Source organism: Anthonomus grandis, chromosome 23, assembly GCF_022605725.1.
Source record: "Anthonomus grandis grandis chromosome 23, icAntGran1.3, whole genome shotgun sequence".
Taxonomy (NCBI): Eukaryota; Metazoa; Arthropoda; class Insecta; order Coleoptera; family Curculionidae; genus Anthonomus; species Anthonomus grandis.
In genome coordinates this window covers 171,073-196,733 of record NC_065568.1, presented here as the reverse complement: position 1 = coordinate 196,733, position 25,661 = coordinate 171,073, and positions in this window count along the sequence as shown.

Here is a 25,661-nt window from a genome sequence, read left to right as displayed (position 1 = left end):
TTTTTAAAAGAAAGTCTTGTCAATCTGTATAAAAAATGTTGACAAGAAAACGATAATATTAAAATTTCTTACACGACTTTTACAAGGCTAAAACCTCTTAGGGTTACGTTTCCCAAATCCACAAGCAGGGACACATGTCTGTGCATAAAGCATGCAAACTTTGGATTTCTCTTACGGGTCTTAATGCAGTACAAAATTGTTAAAAATGTAAATTCTCTACACAAACTCTCAGAACAACTATGTTGTTCAAATAATGAACGAGCTTGTATGTATAGAAAATGTTGGGAATGTGAATCCAAAATCATTTCAGTAAACTTTGAATTTGTAAGTCCCAATACGATTTTACATTATTTTCAATGGTCTAATACTACTGAAACGAGACTTATTAAAGGTATTGAAAAGAAAGTCAAGTTATGAAAAAAGAAAGGATAAGAAGTACCGCAGAAGAGTTGGTTAGTAAGATAAAAGATGAAACCGATAAAATGTTGCAACACTCGTACAGAGTTTATCACCATCACCAGGTAGAGTTTCTGAAAAATATGAAACGTAATTTGGCTGAAAACGAAGTAATAGATTTTTTCGAAAACTACACTCTTAAGTATGCCGATTAAGTTCAAAGTGTACATTTTGGGGCGTCCAAAGTTCAAATAAGTTTACACACTGGGGCGTATTATTACAAAGATAATAATGAAACATCTGACGATACATCTTAGATATATCGGCATTTATAACAAAAGGATAAATCCTAAACGGCAAAATGATAGACAACAGGTACTTTTGTATAGTCGGTCCTACATGTTGCGCGTCATTTAGCGATAAACCCGACACCGTTTTTGCCGACGCCTCAAATACCACCCTTATCTTGGTCGTTAAACTCGATTCCTTTATCACGAATATCACTGCATGATGTGGCAAATCATAACTTAATTCAGAGTCGGCGCCATCCAAAGAGAAATTTTGGACCTTCACTATATGCCCTAACTCGCGGTACTCATTTAAGAATTTAACGTATTCCCGTTTTAAATCCCCATTTTTACTTAAACGTTTAAACAAAAAATTTAAGCGCTTCACAGCTATTTCCTTTGACGTGCCTAGCTTGACAATAATATTTTCATTAAATGGAAATTTTACTATAAAACGGCCGTTAGAATCCCGACTATAATTCCGCGGAAAATGTTCTTTACAAAACTGTTCGGACTGTGAATAGTTCTGATCCACTACATTGGGGCAATCCTCCAATTCCCAAAATTTAGATAACTGCTCATCAATAGCCCTATTAGAATTATCTATCGTAAAATGAGACATTATGGTTCCTTCAGAACACCTACTATAATTATTCTTATCAAAATTACCCCCTATACCCATCCTAATTTGGTGTTTTGTAAAACAGGCAATCCCGGCTTATTTATCTGTTCATTTAACAAAATTCTATAGAAAATGTCTACCTCAAAAGCATATCAATTGCTCCTGGACTATTAAAAGAATCGTCTGCCAATATTATATCTTTAGGTAGATCCCAGTGCGAAATATTAAATGAAACCGATGGTAAGAATTGAGTAATTTTTGGAACAACAAGACAGCCAATGAAATCGCTAAAATTACTTGCCTTTGACATAATTTTTACATTTACTTTAGAGTTTACGGTGGCCGTCAAAGATTCGCCAACCCCCAAAACATCAAAATTAACCTTACGTTTTTTCAAACCCAATTTATTAACCGCGCTCTTAGTTATAAAATTGCTCTGAGACCCGGATCCAAAAGTGCACGTATAATATATTCCGAGCCATTACATTCAGAGACTTTAATTTTCACCAGTGTTGTCGCACCGACTTTTTGAAATGTACTAACCAAAAGCAATTAAATGTACTAGATTGTACTAAAATTTACGATAACGCACTCCCGCTTCAGAAGTGACATAAGTAAAAAATCAGCAATATTTAATTGATAACTTTTTAATTTTAAGTATTTTAAGTTTTGTTTTCAAATTTATCAGCATTTTTAAATTTAAGTTGTTATACCTTTATTATTACCTTTATAAGAGTATTTAGCATAATTTTGGAAAGAAATTTCTCTGAGTATGTTTTAACAATGTTTTTGATGAGTTGTGTCGTTTTTGATTTCGTTATGAAATTAATATTTTTTTAGTTATGTCACTTTGGCTTTATTTTTAAATTCACAAAAATAGAATCTGATGCCCTAAAGAACCCTAAAGAACAAAAACGCAATAGTATTTTGTGAAACATGTTAATTTTTTAAGTAAGCTATACAAATACATAACTTATCGTGGCATACATTTTGATGTATTTGAAATACACATCAAGTAATTAGGTATTAAACAGAGTATAAACACGACAAATTTTTTAGAACAAACAGGAAACTAGATTTTTAGTTGTACTGTAATACATTTTTTTCTTATATTTTACAACGATTACAAATTTTCATAAAAGTCAGCATAAAATCTTTTAATGTGATTAGCACGCAGAAGTGATAAAAGATCTTCTTTTTTACTCTCTTTAAGATTAAGTTTTCGTTTGTAAAGGGGCTTTGGGATGGGAATATCTGGAGTTAAATCGACGCTTCTCGTTGCTATATTAATTTCCCGAAATTCCTCATCTTCGTACGATGTTTTTACGAATAGCTTATTTAAGATACTCCGATCAATCTTAAGAATTTTAACTTCTGTAATTTTAAGTGATCCTAAACTAATTTGTAGTTGTTCGTTTAAGGATTTTATATTTAAAAAATCTGTATGGCTTAATTCGGTTACATGATAGGGGGTTCCGGTTTTCTTTGCAGATCGAATCAACTGTGCGTACTGCCCAGGGATGTAAATAGGGCCGCCTTTCAATGCCCTTTTAATCTGTCTTTCAATGACAGAATGGACACTGTCACCTTCGTTTTGGGTATGACCAGTAATTAAGTATTTGTGGATTATTGATTTTAGTTGTGGAAATTTTAATATAGCAAAGTAATACAAAGCCACCATGAACTTATTTTTTTGCTGCCCATAGCAGTTATCTGAGTAAAAAATTAGATCAAAATTTTCTTGATTGCTGTTTTGAACTGTTTTTGATATAAACATTAGTACACAGCTTGCTATTTCCTCAATTCCTCGTTTACCTTGGCCCTCGTGCCATACATAGCATTCTGTGTTTTTCGTTGTTAGTTCTGTTATTGTAAAATTAAAAGTATTTAAATAGGATTTATAGTAGAATACACTTACGTCACCCGAGGACAAAGTAAAATAGCCTGAAGGTCGTACACTGCCACTACATAGTTCTTGTTCACTTTTATTTTGTCCCTATTTTTTTCTTCTCTGGATAATTCCTTTTCTTTTTGATGTTTTTCATATTTCGTTTTCAATTTTTCTTTATCTTCTCCTGATGCATTATAGTAGGCAGTACACAACTCGCACTGGTCTTTTTTTGGAGTATAGAAACTGATGTTATATTCGTCATTAAAAATTTTGCTAAACATACATAAATTTGCAAATTGTTTCCCAGCTTGAATACATGCGGATTTATAGTCTCTCCAAATATCAGCTAATGATTTACTACCATCTATGTAATGACGTGAAGTTTGGGCTCGTAAATAATGAGACTCAATTTTAGGAATACTCTCAATGTGTTGTCGGACTCCATCTTTTATTTCAGGTGACAGAGTTGGATGAGGATTGTGTCCCCTTAAATCTACTCCAACAATGCCGATTTCCTTTTTTTTAGTTAGAACGGTTCTTATTGGGCGATCATTTATGTCAAGAGTTGCTTTGAAGAACGTTTTACAGACTCTAATACGTCCATTCAGGTCAAAATAGAAAGCATTGTTTAGGTTTCGGTGATTTTCAGTAGGTGAATACCTGTACTTAGGTTTTATAGCAGTCATGCAACCAGCAATAAAGCATTTTTGTTTGTGTGAATCACCTAAAGCCCAATAGCTCTTGAAAATCTCTTGGCGTTGCTCTTCATTAATTTTTGTGGAACACTGAAGTTTGCATTTTTCTCCGCATGGTGGACGCAAATTTTTTTTTTATATTCTCGCCTACTCTTAGATGTTGACACATAGCTTAACCCAAGGTTCCTTTTGATTTTAGCCTTTCTTAACACTCCAATTTTCTGGATTCGCCTTTCTCTTTTTTCCTTTCTTCTTTGGACTATCAATTTCTTCAACCAACTCCTCATCACTGGAAGACTCGCTAGACAAGATAGTTGCCTGGAAATCGGGTCTTTTATTTTGTTCATCTACACAATAACCTGGGTCTTTATCTGAGTCGTAATAGTCACTTTTCCCACTATTCACAGGAGAAATTTCATAGCATTTTCCATCTACTTTCCGAAGCTTTAATTTTAAATTTTCGCGACAAAGCCCTGAAGGTCCGGCAACTGGCGATTGTAGAATATTATTTTTTATTGGACTTAAAGGTGTGCGAAAACTAGTGGGCAAAGTATTTATTTCGGATAAGGATACTGCATCTATAAAGTTTTTGTATAAAACATTGACAATCAAACTTACTTAAATCTTACCTGTTTTTAGTTCAGAGTCATTAATTTCTGATTCAACTGGCACTAAATACGTAAGGGCAGTGTTATTTTGTAAATTATTCAAGTTCGGGTTACCTAAAAAATTAAAAAAAATATACCCAGGAAATACTTTGCAAGTTAAAACATAAACAGAATTTTTTACCTATGATTAAGCTAGAGTTATGAGTTTCTGACCCATCATCTTGAAATGACTTTGTAGGGGTACCTGAATTCTCTATTTTTGGACGAATTGTGTTTACTGCACGAGCTTTAGCGAGGGCAGTAATTCACCCAAGGGATTAACCTATTACTCCCGAGGTGCATATAACATTTTTAACCTGAATCACTTACAAAAGTCACTTATATTAAAAAAATAAATAAATTATATTCAAAAGTGTCACACTGACACTTCGCAATGACACACAAACAAGTAATTGTACGGGGAATAAAGTAAATTGTACAGAGAATAAAGTAATTGTACAGGGAATAAAGTAGTCCACGGGAAATAAAGTGATTTGGTGACTATAAAACATCATTGTAGTCCCTCTACAAAGGTCAATAAAGTGGACTTTTTAAGTGATTAGGGTCAAAAATTATTAAATCATTAATTTTCTTACAAACTTCCATAAAATCTGATATAGTGAAACAAGAATCTGAATCATTGTTAGTTGTCTCAGCTGAAACAACATTCATAGTTTCTTCAGTTTGTTGTTCATTCATTTTTTGCATAGCCAAAATATCCAGCATCTTTTTTCCACGACTTCCAGACATGGCTAAAAAGAAAAACAAAGTAGGTATCTATTATAAAAGCATATTTTTATTTTTATTTATTCAATAATAGATCCATATACAATGTACAATGTGAACAATACAAAGTTATAATCCTCCGGAGTGTAGACCGTATCAGGCAAAAAAACACAATTTAAACAAAACAATATATAAAATATACCTAACACTTAATTTGAATTTATTTTGTTTTTTTTTTCTTTGACGCTAAATATCAAAAAAGTAAAATTAAAACATTGAAAAATAAAAATTTTAAACAATAAAGGGTAACAGAGAACAAAGCTTACCTTTAGTGGCTACTTCCAGAGTAATAAAAGTGGAAATTAATAAATCACAACTCATAAATAGTTCATCAAAAATTCAAAAGTAACCTAATTCAAAATTTTGCCACTAAAAAATGTTTATAGAATCATCAGAAATGACACAACTCGAAATAAGACGTTTTAATTAGCAAACAGATTTTTTTCAAATTGACACAGCTCAAAATGGGTCACTTCAACGCGTGCACTCTTGCCTAAACTCAAGCGACGACTGACCAAATATTAAATGTGTCGTTTCAGGACGTTTCTGCTGACGTAAATTACAAATTTTAAAAGTGTCACTTCGGCCATCTAGCGAATAGCTTTAGAAGTTCAGATGTGTCGTTTCTTTAGTATAATATGGGTTAACTTATTTCGCTCAAAAATGACGTAATACCAGAAATTGATTTTTTTGAGTTATGTCACTTCTGAAGCGGGAGTGCGATAAGGTGAAATGTTATTCGTTTCTCGTAGAAAATCCCTTTTTTTGCACTGATAGAATTAAACAGCTATGTTTTTTAAAGTATTTTTATTTTTTTATTATAAAAAAAAAACAAAAATAAAAATATAAACTTAAATCTCTAATTCCTTTATAATTATTTAATAATTGACAAAAACTAAATCTAGTATCTACTAAGGGCCAATTTTACAAGTTCGAGTAAACACCAAATTGAAGATTAGTTTGACATTACTGACGTATATCTAATAATATGTAAATGTCAACAACGTCAATCTAATCTTCAGTTTGGCGTTTACTGGAACTTGTAAAATTGGCCTTTACTAATTTATACTTAGAATAATATTATATAGGTATAATTAAGTAATTATAAATAATTATTTATAATTCCTTAATTCGGCAGGTTGCTACTCCCAAAAAGTTGTGTTTCTAATAACCTCTTTGGTTAAAAGTAGATTGTGGCATATTGCTGTTTCTAACAAATTTCTATTTTTTTTTTAATTAGGTTAGGACTTGAAAATATTCTTTCAGCCGCAGCGCTCCCATGTGGTAAACACAATATATTTTTAAAAAAAGAATACAGAGAAGGAAACATAGGTTCATTTAGAGAGTTTTTTATTAGGCCCAATTCAATTACAAAGTTCTCTATATCCATGTTTTTTAATCTTTCCAACGACACATCAGAAAGTGAAAGCATCCGCCACTCTAAATTAATTTCTTCATATTCGTCTGTATGAACCATATTAGGGAAATATTTTACAAGGGGAATAATGGAAAGGGCTTTTTTGTCGGAAAAAATATTTTGTGGATCTATCCAAGTTAATTTCGTGTATAAGTCATTATTAAGAGGAAATCGTTGTTTTATTTGGAAAGCCAATTATATGTAAAAATTTAGGCAGTTTAAGCGAAAGTTGTGTAATTCGTTTTTATCTATTAGGTTATTTTTAATAATTCCCTGTACTTTTACCCCAAAATATACCCTCTCTAATGGCAAAAAATTAGCAGGATCTTTGATATGAATTTTGTCAATAAGCATACTGTTAATGTAATTTGAATTTAAAAAATTTGTTAGGATTTGTTTATAAACAGAAGAAATTCGGGGCAGCAATTGATGTACACGGGGCTTTTCTGATTGGAACTCGATATTAATTGCGTTAATTATTTTGAGGCTATTCTGCAGAGAGTATTCTTCATAAGCAGTTTCGGTAAAATATAATATGAGAGCATTATACTGCCCTCAGACTCTGTCCACAACTTGTTGTAGCGACAACCACCTTGTCTCAGAAAGTCGTAAAATTTTATGTAGTTTCAGCTCACAAAAAGCTTGATATTCTTTTAAAGCATTCATTCTTTTTGAACTGTGAGGAAAATGAGCATAAATATTTTTTATTAATTCGTCTAGTTCTTTTGGTATTTTAGCACTAGCATAAGATAAACTTAAATTAAAAGAATGCGAACTACATCCTACAACGACTAAGTTTGGTAATCTTTTTTTTTAAAGAGCTTGAACGCCATTAAATTGCCCCATCATTGTAGCACAATTATCGGCTGCAAAACCTGCCATATTTTCTATGTTAACTCCTGATGATATAAGGTAATTTGTAAAACATTCGTAGATTGAGACAGATGTAGAATTATCCTCAAGCTGAAGGAGTCCTAAGAAGGCATCCACAGTTTTGCTTTTAAAATACCTTACCAGAATAGCTAAACATTTTTTTGTGGATACATCAGTGGTTTCGTCGATGATAATTGAATAAAAATTTTCATTTAAATTAGCAACAACTTGTTTGTTAGCGTAAATGCATTCATTAACTAATTTGGTAGTTTTAGTTCTGCTGCAAGAAATTCCAGCGGCAATTTCCGAATCCGGACAAATAGATTTTATTAACCTGGGTAAATATTCCATGGTTTTAAATGAAATATCATGTTCGGCTATAAAAGCTGCTAGTTTCAGTTCTCCTTCTTTAATTAGTTTGTCATTCTTGCACAGAGTTTTTTTTAAAGCAACGTCTATACTAGGTGGTTCAGTTGTTACCGCCAATTTCATATTTTTCATATGTAGGTCATTTTTGTCATGTCTCTTTAAATGGGAACGATTTCCTTTTTTTACACCATTTAAATTCTGACCCCCAGCTAGAACAATATTTTTGCACATACCTAGGCTTCTTTCGGCGTTTTTCTGTCAATTGTTCATTTGATGAAGAGTAATCATTACTTGATGTTTTATTACTCTGGTCTTCCTTATCTGTCGAAGTTGATGGCTGATTCTGCTGATCATCAGATTTTTTTAACCTCTTGACAAACCTGAGAATTAAAGAAATATTAGATTCTAGAAAAAAAACAGCTATATGACAATTTAAAAACACCTTAAGTATACTATATTTTTTATAAATGAAAAGACATTACAGAGTAGTGTAGTATGCAAAATAAATTTATTTTTATGCTTATAAATCAAAATATTTAAAAACGAGTACTTACTTATCCATATTTCTCGTTGGCTAAAATATTCTTCTTGTTTTAAAACAAAAGTACACACGCACAACCAGCAGGAATAAGTGGCAACAATTGTCGAATATAAGCCAGGCGAAAAATAAATAACAAAACCTAAATCGATAAAAAAGAAGAATGGGGAATCCCAAACATCAGCGAGTCCACGTTATTGGCGGAGTAAAGTTGAGGAACAACGCGCGATGCGCGGGAACAGCGTATAGCAGGCTAGAGATGGGCGACTGGACATCGACCGATGTCACCAATGTGTATGACCAAAGATTATAAGATTTATGAGGAGTATTATAACTTTTGGTATGCCTTTTGCCCTTGGTCCTATTTAAAATTAAAAAATGTACTAGAATTAGGTCTATATATGATAAAATGTGCTTTTGTACTTTGTTGTCGAAAATGTATTAGAAATAGTACAAATGTACTTAAACGGCAACCCTGATTTTCACTGTCGATAATACTGACAACGTCGACGGCGTACTTTCCCCACTTCTCGCACGTCCAACGAGAGCCGCCGCGAACGAAGACGGTAACGCCGGACACAGTTCTAATTTATGTTCGGTGCGCCGGAAAATCGAATCTCTGGGCCCGCCCCGTCGCAGCTGCTTCATAAATATAAATAAATAAATAATATCTTTATTTAGCAAGAAGCTACATTTAATAAAAACATAGGTGAAAAATAAACTAAAAGTGTAAATTGGCTATAACTGTATCAGGACACTCCGGTTTGTCCATGGATGGTCTCGGTAATCCAGAAACAGCATCCCGGTTCCAGAAATATCCTGTCAGAGGTAGACCATAAATTAAAACTAGACTCAACCTAAACATTATTTCCTTGCCCTACTTATTAAAAGCACAGTTAATTATTGTTTGCCTTATAGTAATAAAAATAATGTCGACTCAGGTTGATCGAGTCGGTTCGATTGCAATCAGCCGATGACACACATTTGGAACTTGGTTGACCTTGCCGACTAGACACATTGGTCCCCCCGTGTAATACTTAGAAAGGCTTCGGTAGTTCCAAGAAGCTGTAACCAGTATCCCGGTTGGCCCAAAAATACCCAGTCAACAGATAAACCAACAATCAAGATGATGATTGGAGCGAAAACAATGCATACTATAGTAAAACTTAATAAACTACATAATTAAAATAAAATAATAAAATAACAAACACAATTTTAATTATTCATAATAAATTTTCTCAAGAGCCCTCTGAATTGATTTAAAGTAATACAATTTTTGATGTTAGCAGGCAAGTTATTAAATAGTATTAAACCTTTGTATAGAACTGAATTATGCATTTGGGTTGTGTTACATCTGTCGACTAGTATGAAGTCTATACGATTTCTCGTATTATAGTTATGTATATCTCCAAAAACTCTTAATTTAAACAAATATAATCGGGGAGCATCTGATGTTTTAATTTAAAAATAAACAAATAAACGTTATACAAAATTCTTTGATGTACAGACAACATATCTAGGACACCCAACATAGAGATAACAGGCGTGTAACGGTTACAATTTAGAATCAGTCTCATAGCTCTATTTTGAATTCTTTCCAGTTGGTCAATTCTATACTGTGGCAAGTTAAACAATAATGTTGAACAGAACTGTAAATGAGGAAGAGCAATGGCGTTGTAAAGTTTTAATTTGATGTACATTGACAAATTTTTTCCAATTCTTGTGATAAATCCAACTTTTTTTGAAAATTTTCTCATTACATAATCTGCATGAGCATGGAAATTCAGATTGGCATCGAAAATTGTTCCCAAATATTTAATTTCTTTGTCGTACAAAATACTTTCCCCATTCACAGAAATCTGTACATTGCCCATGTCTATAGAACTTAATCTAGATCTCTTGCCAAATATACAAAACTTGGATTTACTTGCATTTAAACTTAGTTTATTTCTACAGAGCCAGATGAATAAGTTATTGAGTTCAACGTTCATGACCTGTTGCAGTTGATGAATGTCTTTACCCACCACATATAACATTGTATCGTCCGCAAACAACACCACATTACACCCCCGCACTACCTCCACCATATCGTTAACATACAATAAAAATAGCAAGGGGCCCAAGACCGTTCCCTGCGGTACACCATGCTTTACATTAACACTTTCAGATGAACTATTTTTGTACATGACTCGCTGAACTCTACCACTTAGATAAGATTGAAACCACTTCAATACATTATTTTTAAGGCCTAACCGTTCTAATTTCCTAATTAACATTTCTCTACTCACGGTTTCAAACGCTCTCTTAAAATCCAAAAATACAGCAAGTACTAGATTATCAGAGTCAAGGGCCTTGAGAAAATTATCAACTATATTAATAATGACAGACTCACATGAATGATTCTCACGGAACCCCGATTGGTTAGGCACAACTATTTTATTTATATTACAATGTTCGAGTAGCTGTTCCTTAACACATACTTCAAGGAGCTTCTCATAAATAGGTACGGTGTTAATTGGCCGAAATTCATTACACAATTTAGTGTTTTGCACTTTTGGAACAGGAACAACAGTAGAAAGTTTCCAGGCTTGCGGAAAAATCCCAGTACTTAAGGATGTATTGATAATATCCAGAAGACGATCACCCACAACATAAGCAACATCGCAAAGAACCTGCTTGGAGATGCCACTCTCCCCACCACCAACGTTTTTTAGATTTTTAAGTATTTCCTTCATTTTAGTCATCGAAACTTTATTAAATTGTGTCAAGGTTTCCTGGACTGAAGGTGGTTCAATGAAATATGTTTGGCCATTTGCTGCTGGTGGAATATCTGCAAGAATAAGATCAATACTATTCACGAAATAATTATTAAATCTATGTGCAATATCATCCTCCTGTGTAATGATTTCATTTTCAAACTTTATTTCATTAGGCATGTTTTGGTTTTTTTCTGGCAAAAGCGTCTTCAGATTTTTCCAGAGTTCTTTTTGATTATTTTTATTTAGTTTTATGGTATTCGCAAAAAATCTATCCTTTTCTACTCTTATCTTACTTACTATGTTATTTCTTATAGCTTTATATTCATTCCAAACGTTGTCGTTGTTTTCTATGGCAGCCCTTTTATATAATCGATCCCTTTCCTGCATTTGCTCCCTTATATCTTGAGTTATCCATTTTTTATCGGCATATTTCTGTTTTTGCACAATTTTAATCCTTGGGCACATACTGTCAAGAATTGTTCTAATATCTCTGACAAAAGTATTAGCTAGTAAGTCAACATCTGAACTATTTCTATTCCAATTGCATGTAAGCAGTTCTTCCTGAAGTTTATGGCATTTGTAGGTCTTAAAAGACCTAGTATAACTTACTACATCCATTGGCTGTTCCTTCGATTGATCCATAGAAATTGACATAATAGAATGGTCACTAATTTTAGGAGTTTGATGGACTTTATGCGAGAGAGATTTGTCATTTGAAATTAAATAATCGATCAGAGTCTGACTTCTTTGGACTATTCTAGTTGGAGTCTTAATTATTTGACTAAACCCATTGGTATAAATGATACTTAATAATTTGTTACTATAAAAATTGTTTTTTAATAAATCAAAATTAAAATCTACAAGGATAATGTTGGTGCCATTAAATCCACTAACTTGCTCTAAATATCCCCTAAAAAACTCTATAAATTTGGCATCTTGTTTCTGAGGCGAATGGTAGAGAACAGAGCACAAATATTTACCTCCACCCATAGATAGCTCAAAAGACAACAACCAGACATAATCATCAATAGACAATACAGACCCCACCTTATATCTAATATCGTTTCTAATAAGGGCCAAGACCCCACCTGTTCTACTGTTGTTACTAGTGCATTGCTCCAAATTGTACCCATCAATAATCAACTCACATGGCTCAATAACCGGGGTTACGTGAGTCTCACTCAAAAGCAAGATCTTAGGCCTCCAGTCATTTACTAGTAAAATAATGTTATCTTTGTTGTTTAGATAACCTTGGCAATTAAAATAAATAATGTTGGTGTTAAGAGCAATATTTAGGTCTAATTGCTACTTAATATATTTATTCCTTTGTAACTCTTCAATTCGCTTATAGGAATCACAACTAGTTACATCCCAAGAAACGTGATTGACATTTAGCCTAAGACCATACTTTTCATTAGATACTACACAATAAATACACTTAACGCTACTTACATTACATTCTTTAACATCATGGGATCCACTACACTTTGCACACACTTTATTTTCTTTACACTCTTTCAGTAAATGACCATACCGACAGCACTTGAAACACCTTCGGATACCATATTCGTTGAAGACAGGACAACGGTTCCAACCAATGTTTATCTTCTCCTTTTCAATAAACACTGCATACGTGGTAGCATCAACTTCCAAGATCATATTGAACTTTTTGTTTACGATTTTAGTTTTTCTCACAATTTGAATTTTCCGGTTTGGAGATTCTGGAACATTATTTTGACTCTTTATTTTGGCCAAAATTTCATTATCTGATAGGTTGTACTCAGACTCATTAATGCCCACCACCTTAATCCTGTGCTCTAAAAGTTTTGGTACCTCAACACTGTAGTTGTCACCCATGTTGTTCTGGATCTGCGACTGTAACGAAGTTAGCTCCTTCTCATTGCCACACTTAATGATAACGCCGCCACTTTTGGTTGCTTTTCCTAGAGATAAACCGGCTCCAATAACAGTAGGATTGACTTTCTTTCTCAAATCCTCCTTCACTTGCTTTACATTTTTCTTCGGACACTTTTGCTTTACAACCAAAACGTTGCTATCATTTTTGGTGCCTATTGCTGCAGCATATGACAACTTGGAGTTCACACTTAATGGGGCTGTTGACGGCTTACATTCCTTCAGGCTGGCAATTTCACGTTTCAAATTCTGGTTTTCGTTTAACAGGAGATCGACTTTTTGATTTAACTCGTTAGTTTTACTGACTAAGAGCTGCAAGGTGGCCATAATATCTCCTACATTATCTAAATCAATAACAATATCATCTGTGCGGCTTCTTTTCCTAGCGCGCTCTGTTTTGTATGCACTATCACTAGATGCAGAGGGATCACACGATTCACATTTCCATGTCGATTTTCTCAAATGAAAACCGCGCATGTCAACATTAACACACTTTCCATGAAAATACTTAGCACACCTGGTACATTGTATTATCGACTTAATGTCATCAAATACTAAATTACATTTAGCACAATTACTTTCTGGATCACCGTCATCCGTAGTACTTCCTCCAGCCATTATTTCATTAGTTAATCACAATTTCAAAATCACCCCGTATATGAATTAAATATAAGTTAATTTAGACAAATACTGTTTACAATAGAACACCCGTTAATGTAAACACTGTAATTATCACGTACGTGCACTATATTTATGTTATACTTATTACACAAATTAGAGAAATAAAAATTGAATTTTACTGATTTATGGCAACCGTGATTCTAAAATAAGTCAATACTTAGCTTGAAAGATGCAAAATTTTAAAAGACTTCTTTTGATATAAATTATTAATCAAAAACTGTACTTTAACCCTTTGAAACACGCGAAAAACTATGGATCGCCTATCATACGTGTTAACTGCTTGGACTACTACGAACTACGTCATGACCATCAACGTTTTCAGGCCTACTATGCTGCTGATCATCCGAAATTTTGAGACCTGTTTTTAAATGAAGAAGCGTATTGTGTTTCAGCCAACACTAGCGACAGTTAGAATTATTAGGACAGTTTTCAGTATTTTGATGAAAAGAATTAAAACAATTTAGGCAAAATTTTAATTCATTTTTTGCAGATATTCTAGCAATGACGTCTAATTTTTTAAATGCAAAACACTTGTCAATTGAATGAGGTTTTTTACAGTAGTAACAATAGAATTTACCTTGAACTTTAGCTCTTGAGGCAGAATGGTGACACCGAACCTTATTTTCAAACCGCTGTACGACCTTGGAATCTTTTTTAACAGAATCCAATTTTTCCAAAATTTCACATCTTGCCTTCAAAAATCCATTGACATCAGAAAAACTAGGAAAATCATTAGAAATTGGAAACGATTCCCATTCTTTACGCGTAACTGAATCAAACTTACTTGTGATTAAATAAACCATTAACGTGTCCCAATTCTCGGTATTTTGTCCCAAACTTTTAAGAGAACGCAAATTTGTATTAAACAAATCATATAATTTTCGCAACTGAAAATGAGATTCTTTTAACAAGGGGGAATATTCAAAAATAGCTTTAATATAGTTAAATATAATCAATCTCTTGTTTTCGTACCTGTCAACTAAAAGAGTCCAAGCAACTGCATAATTGTCATTAGTTACAGATAAATTCACAATAGCCTGAAGGAGCTCGGCTTCTAAATAAGATTTTAAATAATAAAATCGCTGTACATCGGATAAATTGGGATTGCTATGAATCATTGCAACAAATGAATCCCTAAATTCAAGCCATTTCTCATAAGCTCCATTAAACATAGGCAGCCTTAAATCTGGCAGTTTAACAAATACCGGAGCATGAGAAATTGAAGGCTGAGGTACTACTAAAGGTTGGATTTCAGTATTTGTTTCATCAGTTTGAATATTATTTGTCTGTACTGTCGCCTGTAAAGTTGCAGACACATAGCGGTTAGGAGAGGTACCAGAAACACTTGTACCTTTGCTGGAAGCCCTTGCACCTCTACCTGAACTACTGCGAGCACAAATATTATTCTCAAACTTATTAATAGCAACCTTAATTTTACTAATAACTGTAAAAAATTCCTTTTCTTAAACCCAGTCTCTCCTGAGACTGCTGACTTAAAATGTCGTCAAGCGCATTATCTTCCTGCTCAGAGGAACTCAACTCTACCTCAATGTCATTCTGAATATCCTCAAATTGGCATATAAGAGGTTCAGCCCTGTCAGGCGACTTTGGAATAATTGAGTAACCTCCAATTCGCCAATATTATCAAGGTCGATGGTGTCAAAATAATTTTTCAAACGTGTAAGTTGGCCCTTAATAGCGCCTCTTTTTAATTTCAGTTTGTTTAATATAGACATATTAAAAAAAAAAACAATAAAAGAGTACACTAAATATATCTAACAGAGCCAAAAACTAAATTAACCCAAAAGAACTGACCACATAAAACAAATAATTGGCAACGGACTTACTTGACTTCCAACTAGGCTGATAATCAAACCAAACTGCTGCTTCCGGCCTGGGAATAGCAAATGGTAGGCCTCCCAACTAGACGCTCCCTGTAGCGAGGCCATGGACGTCAGAGCTCGCCAGCACTGAGATTCGTGACGTCAGGACTGACATGGATGGCAACGAAGGCAACGAGGCTAGTCAAAATGGTCGCGTCTGCCGGCACCAAATGAATTAATAAATTGTACTTCCCTGATACAATCCGTCTCGTCTAGACCAAATGTGGGGTACAAAGTGGACTGTATATTTACTTGAATAAAACTGCACACACTAACTTTCCAAATTTTAATTTCGTACTAAGAAAAGGCCGTAATAAACAAGAAACCAAATTGGCGGTACAGCGGTCATAGTGTGTAACAGAATACTGACCACCGAACATAAACTAGATTTTCTTGTTCTTTATACTGTGACACTGACTGACTGACCTGATTGTGCGATGTTGCCGCTATTATTTTATATCCTTAACACGTATCTAGGTCGTTTATTCGGATTAGGTTTTAAATGTGTATTGCCAGATGATGTGTTCATCGGTTCTGGTTTATCTCTTTGAGGATGATTATTATTTTGGAAATGTTGAGGTCTTTGCATGCAGTATTGTCGGTTTTGTTTATTGGAATGATTGAAAGGACCAAAATTATTCGTTTGTGGTCGTTGTGAAAATTGATTATTATTGTTGGGATATAACCTGAATTGTCGAGATTTGTTTTCTCTATGGAAATTATTTTGTGGTTGAAAATTTATAATTTGATTGATAAGGTTGTCTTATAGGAGGGAAATTATTATATCTTATGGGTTGTAACATTGGTCTTTGAAGGTTTTGTTGGGAATACATATTATTTCTCATTGGTGTGTTTTGGTGTAAGTGTATTTTGTCCTTGTGTATTTAAAGAATTTGATCTATTAGAGCTATACAAAAAGTTTTCTTTTTCTATGACGACGCTTGCTCTAAAGTGTTGGGTGTTCTTAATCGAATAGTAGTTTGTATAGAAGGAGGTAAACCTTTAGTGAAAGTTTTAAGGGCTAAATCATCGTAACTACGTTGTTTAAAGAATCTTTGACTTGTTGCCAATCTCTAATTTCTACTCTAGAACCTATCATCATTAAAGCTCTTCCACTAAGTTTTCCTAAGCTTGCTCTGAATGAAATTATTGAACTGATTATCATTTCTACGGGCAAAATTTTGAATTAAGCTCTCGCAATTACCAATGAAGATAGCAAGTTGTAGGGATTACCTTCATAATTCGGAATTGCATTAAAATATAATTTAAATAATTGATAATTAATGGCTGGTTCAACAGCGGCTGCTGCAGCATTATTTGCCTGCGCCATTTTTTTCTTTAAATAATTTCAACTTAAACTTAAAATATTTTTCTTAAAATTAAAAATTAAAATATATTTTTTCAAAATACGTTTGAAACTTCTCAATATATCGATAAAAAAAATACAAACATAAATCACTCAAAAGGAATAGATAATTCAAATGGAAAATAAACAATATTACTCACATTATCATGACGATTTGCATTTTCTGAGGTTTCTTCGTAATCTAGCTTACGTCTAGGCCTCCTATAGGTTTTGACTCCCAGGATACTGTATTTTGTTAGAAATATGTATATTGTAATCCAGTTTTATACAAAGGATGCCATCTATGTCTAGGTTTGTTAAGCTTGAGTTCAGCAATATTGTGGGTAGAGATTTAGAGCAGTATGACTAAAAGAGGGCACTAGTTGTGTTGAATTTTTTTTTATTTAATATACACATGTTTGCTGTTAGGTTATGTGAATTAAAAATCGGTTTTTCGATTTTATGTTTTTAAAAAAATATTTATTAGGCTACACAGCCAACATGTAAGTTTAGAATACAAAAATATATCAAAAATCAAATTAACATAGTTCTTAGTTACAACAACTCTAAACTCTGACTGACTGTAAAAGCAACGGTAATACTAATATAACAAAGGCATAAAATAATAAGTAAGCAATATGCAAAATGCATCGTAAACAATATGTATGGTAAAGGGGTGTATAACTTGTGTCTGTCTGTCAGTCAGTCTGTCAGTCGTCCGGTTTTAAAATAATGAGCTGTAATTTGTCGTTTTCTTTGTCTTAATAAACTTTATTTTATCAAACCGAGATATATGGTTTATTACTAGATTCCCACAGGTTATGGGCCCAGATTCCCAATGAGTTTAAGTGCGTGAAATCAGTGTAAAGGGATAAAAACAGTTTTTTTTGAAAAGAAAAACGACGGTAAACGTTTAGACCGGTTAAGACTTGTAGTGCTGTGTTAAATTAAAAAACCTACAAAAACGGCAGAAAATTCATGTTTATCTATGGGTTTTGATAAACTAGCTGGTAGGGACAATTTTAATGACTGAAAGTTTGGGATGAAAATGGCACTTGTGCATTCCAATCTATGGGTCTGCATAAAGGGCTATCCAGAAGGTGATACAACGTCATTTGATGCCAAGGTAAGAGCAGATCAAAAGGCTCTAGCTAAAATATGCTTAATGGTACAACCTTGTGCTTATCCGCATGTTCGTAATGCAAGTACAGCCAATGAAGCTTGGCAGAATTTGTTAAGTGCTTACGAGAATAAAGGTTTGTCAAGGCGGCTTAGTTTAATCAGGCAATTAGTAAGAATTAAGCTTAAAGATTTCAAGACTATGAAGCAATATGTAAATGCAGCCATGTCATTAGCTCAAAAATTATCAGATATGCAGCATCCAGTGGATGATGAGTTTTTGATTGATGAGATTTGTGATTTTGTTGAGCGGGCTTACTTTGGAATATGACCCCATGGTGATGGCCATAGAGAATTCAGTAGATAGATATCAAAAGATAGCCAGTGATATTATTAAAACCAAACTGCTTCAAGATGACAAATATAATAAAAATGATCATGAAGTAGCCTTATTGTCGAAGAGAAAGTCCTTCAAAAAGAGCAATAAGCAGGGTGTAAAGTGTTATGCATGTGGTTCATTTGGGCACTATAAAAATCAATGTCCGAGGCCTTCAAACTTTAAAGAAAATAAAAAGTTTGATAAGGGCAAGTCTTATAAAGACAGGAAGGAGGTTGTCAAGCTGGATAAAGCACTGCAGGTTGCAGTTGAGGATGAAAGTACGCAGCATACTCAAAACTGGTATATTGATTCAGGAGCGACTACTCATATGACTTTTCAAAGGGATACCTTACGGATTTTCAAAGTCATGTGGAGGCAAAAATTGTTGTAGCCAACAATCAAAGAATATCTGGCAGTGGGATTGGCAAAACCCAGGTATGTATCAGATCTGGCTTAAAAACAATTTCTGAGATGGTTTATGTTCCTGAGTTAAGAGCAAATTTACTCTAAGTTAGTAAAATGGTTGAAAAGTTGAACTGTTGTTTTTCAAGATGAAAAATGTTCGATTTTTGACTGTGTCGATTTCTATGTGAAAGGAGAGGTTGTTGCCACCGCTACCATGAAGAATGGACTATATGAACTTGATGTGGAGGAACAAAGCCTTTTCACTACTGTAGCAGGACCAAATTCAGAGGAATTATGGCATATGAGGCTAGGACATCTTAATAGAGTTAGCATGCAGCTGTTGAAAAATGGATGGGTCGATGGCATTACATATATTAATGGAAAAGGCGAACAATGTCAGGAGTGTTTGTTGGGCAAGCAAACAAGACAACCATTTAGTAAGGCAGGAGGTAAGAGAGCCAATACTATTTTAGAGTTGATACACACAGATTTGTGTGGACCTATGCCAGTTACTTCCTGGAGTGGTGCAAGATATATTTTTGTGCTTGTTGATGATTACACAAGAAAAATATTTATATACTTCTTAAAGTCTAAAACTGATGTATTGCAATATTTTAAAGAATTTCAGGCTTATTTTGAAAATCAAACAGGCATGAGCATTAAAAAGGTGCGTAGTGACAATGGCACAGAATATTTAAATGAAGGTTTTAAGAAACTATTTAAACAAAAAGGTATTGAACATCAGACAACGGTGAGATATACACCTCAACAAAATGGTGTTGCCGAGAGAACAAACAGGACAATTGTGGAGAAGGCTAGATGTCTACTACAAGGTGCAATTTGGACAAGGATTGACATTAAACATCTTAGAGTTTTTGGCTGTATTGCACAGGCACATATTCCTGATCAGTTAAGAAAAAAATTTGATCCCAAGAGTAAAGAATATTTATTTGTGGGTTACGATGAACATACAAAAGCCTATAGATTGTATGATATGGAAAAGCCAGGTCAAATAATCAAATCGAGGGATGTTGTTTTCTTGGAAAATAAATTTAAACTCAAGAAAAACAAAAATAATCAGGCAGGTGTTCAAGTGGATGGAAACATAGATATTTTTGAACATGAGATAGAATATGATCAAGTTGAACAACCCATTGAGCCGAATCAAAATGAAGAAGAAGACACACATATAAGTGACAGTGAGTCAGACGATACTATAGATGGTTTGATGCCATTGAGAAAATCACTAAGAACCAGGAAGGAAAAGACTTTTCCAGATCATGTGTTGTAATTAGTTTCCGAGGCCATATGTGAAGAACCGTCCACAGTGTCAGAAGCCTTAAGTGGTAACAATGCAGCAAAATGGAGGAGAGCAATGGAGGAGGAATATAGTTCTTTGCAGGACAATAAAGTGTGGACATTAGTGAATAAACCTGATGATCAAGAAGTTGTCCAGTGTAAATGGGTTTTCCAGTTGAAGTGTGGGGCAAATGGTGAAAAGAGATACAAGGCTAGACTTGTAGCTCGGGGTTTCACACAACAATATGGGGTGGACTATACAGAAACTTTCTCACCTGTTATTACAAACTCTACTTTAAGAATGTTGTTTGCCATAGCTGTAAGTATAGATTTAAAAATTGATCATATCTATATATAATCACAGCGTTTCTCAATAGTCATTTAAAAGAAAGAATTTTTATGACCCAACCAGAAGGTTTTATTAATGATAATAGAGTCTGTTTATTAAACAAAGCCATATATGGGCTTAAACAAGCTTCACGAATGTGGAACTTAGAAGTTGAAAAAGTTTTAACAAGTTTGGGTTATGAAAAGTCAAAATTTGAATCATGTGTCTATATTAAGAGATTTCAAAGTACAATTGTTATTATAGCTCTGTACGTTGACGATTTTCTACTGTTTTATAATGATTGTAATGAAATAATAAAACTAAAGGGTGTTTTATCAGATAATTTTAAACTTAATGATTTAGGTCAAGTTAGAAAATGTTTAGGTTTGAACATTGAAAGAGATCAGAATAAGCAAGAGTTAAGATTGAATCAAAAGCATTATATTTTATATTTACTGGAAAAATTTGGTATGTTAGATGCTAAACCAATTTCAACTCCTATAGAACCTAGATTAAAATTAGAAAAAGGTAATTGTTGTGATGAAAATATTCCTTATATGTGTTTGATAGGATCTTTAATGTTTTTGGCAGTTAACTCAAGACCGGATATAGCTTTCTCAGTAAGCTACTTGAGCCAGTTTAACACTTGTTATTCTGATACTCATTTTCAGCATGCGAAAAGAATTTTAAGGTATTTAAAAGGTACAATTGATCAAAGCCCTATTTTCAAAAAGGGTGATCTAGAGTTTAAAGGGTTCTGTGATGCTGATTGGGGAAATAATTTGATTGATGGAAAATCATATACTGGCTATCTCTTTTTATTATCCGAGGAGGCAATTTCATGGGAATCTAAAAAGCAAGCATCAGTAAGTTTGTCAAGTACTGAAGCAGAATATGTTCCTATTTGTCAAGCCACTAAAGAAGCCATATTTTTGAAAGGTTTTCTAAATGAAATTTTAAAATTGACAAAACAATTTTATTATTTAATGATAGTCAGAGTGCGCAGAAATTAGTTTTGAATCCTGTATTTCATAATAGGACAAAATACATAAATGTAAAATATCATTTTATAAGAGAGGCAGTAGAAAGGCAAGAAATATTTTTAAGATATATTTCAACTCATGATATGCCTGCTGATATTTTTACGAAGGGTTTGTCAGGGTCCAAGCATAAATATTTTGTAAACTGTTTGGGATGTTTTTAATTTTGGTATAGGTATATAACCATGTACTTAGGTTAAGTGTTTATGTATGTATTTCTTAAGTTCTAGTATACACTGGATTAAGTGGGGCTGTTAGAAATATGTATATTGTAATCCAGTTTTATACAAAGGATGCCATCTATGTCTAGGTTTGTTAAGCTTGAGTTCAGCAATATTGTGGCTAGAGATTTAGAGCAGTATGACTAAAAGAGGGCACTAGTTGTGTTGAATTTTCTTTTATTTAATATACACATGTTTGCTGTTAGGTTATGTGTCTGTCAGTCAGTCTGTCAGTCGTCCGGTTTTGAAATAATGAGCTGTAATTTGTCGTTTTCTTTGTCTTAATAAACTTTATTTTATCAAACCGAGATATATGGTTTATTACTAGATTCCCACATATTTGTTGCTTCTTCTTGAGGAAACTGCCTCGATCGCTTAGTTTCTACAGCTTGTACAGGTATCTTGTCCCAATTGACCGGTGATCTACGATAGATCAGACGACCGTACTTTTTGTAAAAACTGTTCGTTTTTTCCTAAATCGCGTCGCGAAAGAATCTTGCGTCTGGAGCAACATTTACTGATTTACACCACTATAGAATTGGAATAAGCACAATAAGTAAAATTGTTCGTTTGGTATGAAACTCTTTATGGAACTTATTGAAAGACGAATTTCTTCCGCAACCTAGAGAAGAAACATGGCAAAGTATAGCAGATAACTTTAAAAAATCGGCACAGTTTCCCAATTTCTTAGGCGCTATCGACGGAAAACATACGAGTTAACCGATTTCCTTATAGTGGCTCAATGAACCTTAACTATAAGAGTTATTTTTCCATTATTCTTATGGCAGTGGTCGATTCTGATTATAAATTCTGATTATGTTGATATAGGGGCCTATGGCAAAGATTGCGACTCATCTGTATTTCAGCAAACAGTATTTTTTAAATTAATGATGACAAATCAATTACATATCCCACCACCCTGTCCATTAGAAGCAACTGGAAAAGAAAATTTTCCTTATGTGCTTGTGGGAGACGAAGCATTTGGGCTATCAGAAAACCTGCTGCGACCTTACGCTGGACATAACCTTAATGAGAAAAGAAGGATTTTTAATTACCGATTAACTCGGGCAAGAAGGTACGTTGAATGTGTTTTCGGTATACTTTCTAATAAAAGGAGAATTCTACACAGAGCATTAAATGTATCAAAACAATTATCTAAAGACATTGTTAAAGCATGTGTAATTTTACATAATGTGGTGCGAATAAGGGATGCAGACAAATTAGAAATGTATGTAAGCCAGGCAAAAGCTACAAAATGTGCAAAATGCTCCTTGTCCTAGGCCAACAAGAAGTGCAAATTATTTAAGGGATCGCCTCGCAGATTATTTTGTAACTGCTGAAGGGATGTTGCCGTGGCAAATGAACAAAATATAATAACTATCTAAATTGTGTAGTAATATTGCTTAATATATGTATATTAACTTACCTATTTTCTGTTGTTCCTTTTTGTCCTTTTATAGGAAATCTTCTTCAAAGAACGCATATACTTCCTTCCAAGCTTTTTCTTTTTCATTTTTATCTTTGAAGCAATCCGCAGTTTTGTCCCACAAACAAGGCTTATTTTCTATTGCTTCAATTAACGTAACAACATCATACTTAAACAATTTACTCATTTTCAGTACAAAATGAGTAAAAGTTATTAAACATCAAACGATCCTATTTACTTCCTACGAGGTTAATAAGACACTAAACTAAAAACTTAGATGCATAAAAATAATCCCCGACATCGTCACGCCTGAGCCGGTATGAATAAGTATAGATTAGAAAACAGTGAAGTCGGCAAATCGGAACCGGTGCGTTGGGTCCGATTGTCGAATTCATCTCCGGTTGCATTAATGGGAATCGGTGAGCGGACCGTCGAATAAACCGGACTACGTGTGAAAATATTAATTTTATTACATTGCCTTTGGTGCCGGCATCGTTACCGGTCCCGGTTTTGGTCTTAAGGTACCTATTCACGCTCAGGCGGCCGGCAGTCCTTGGACGGTCCGGCTATTATCGTCGCTCTCTACACACGTACAGTTTGTTGCTAGGGTTTCTGTCAACAGTTTTCTATCCGATGCTTAGAACATTGAAAGGCTAGAATTAGTAAACAACAACTTTGTTTGAGTCCAACATGTGCACAGGGGCAAGAGGGGTGTTTTGTTTACAAACATATTTGCCGATTCTCTGTTGTCAAGTCGACGCAAATTTCCAACGGAGGAAATTTTTAGCTATATTTTAACAACCATTATAACGTTAATTTAACTTATTTGTGTTGTATTTTATAGGAAAATTTAAAATAAAAAGTATAAATACTACAATTAACCTATTTTAAGAATAAATATAATATCCTTAAGCCAAAAAAAAAACAAAATTATTATTGTCCCTAAAACTGCTTCTAAAAAATTTGAAGCGACAACACCGAAGCTTAAGCGCCTGAGCCATACGCGTAGTGTCATCTGTCAAACGGCTTTTTGTTTATTTTCGGGATTAGTGTATTTTCTTTAATTTTCGGTTTCAAAAGGAAAAAGGCCATATTTTAGTGTTTTTTTAAATTGCTAGGATGGGAAAAACCTGTGTCGTTTGTGCCGCATCATGATAAAAAGGTGATTCAAGCCGATCTTTTCACAAGTAAGTACCGATACTTTACAACACATCATAACATCACATCATAGGGTAACCATCATCATAAACGTAGAATAGGGGATCTTATAGATAAACCTAATAAAAACTTGAATGTGAAAGTGTGCGTAAAATATCAAAATATTTATATTTTTAAATCTAAATATTTTTTTGAACATATTCATCTATCAATAGGCTATAAAAAATATAAAACTAGAATTTTGTCCCTGGTTTTATTACAGGATTTTATGTTTTTTTTTGTTGTTTTGGTAGAAAGAAGGCATACCTAATACCCATATACCTATCTATGTATAGTTATGTTTTTTTAATATAGACATTAGGTAGATAGATGAAATTATTAATTTTTTATTGCCTTTAAAGAATTTTGAAATTTATTTAGATATTGATATCTATGTATAAAGTTAATTTTGTCTTTCCCTAAAATTTGGTCGATAATTTTTTTTTGTTTTATCACATTGCAACTTACAATAATATATATAGTAATTTTCACCACATATTAATTCATTACTGTCATTTTTTTTGCTTTTTGATTAAATATCAAATACTTATCATAGATTGCCTAATATATGCCCAAAGGGAACAATGGATTTTATTAATGGAAATCAACACAATTAAATAGAACATATTTGTTTGTTCAGATCACATCCTTAGAAGTGATTTCTTATATAAGGAAGATAATATTATCAGTAGCCAGACTTTATTAAAAAAATCAGCTCTACCTCAAAGGTAATTTTTTTTAAATATATTTTTCTAGTATAAAAAAATCATCAAAAAAAGGATTAGTGTTACTCATATAAGCTTTATTTATACCCAATACTTATTAAATTAGGTATGTATGTAAAACTATTTTTTTACTAGGATTTCTGATGCACTGGTTAAAAACACAGCAGCCGATAATTCAGTTAATTTACCAAGTGATTTATCCTTCAAAGCTGCAGGGGTAGCTTTCCTGAAGAGTGCAAAAACTTCTTTAGCTTCCAAAATGGTATATAGTAAAAACAGTGAAGCTAATATAGACAAGTATGAATAATTAAAATAGATTAATATTCTTGATACACCAAATTTTGTATAATTACAGATCTGATCATTCATCATCAACAATAACTGCATCTGAGATTAATAGTTCTACAGTAACCGTGGGG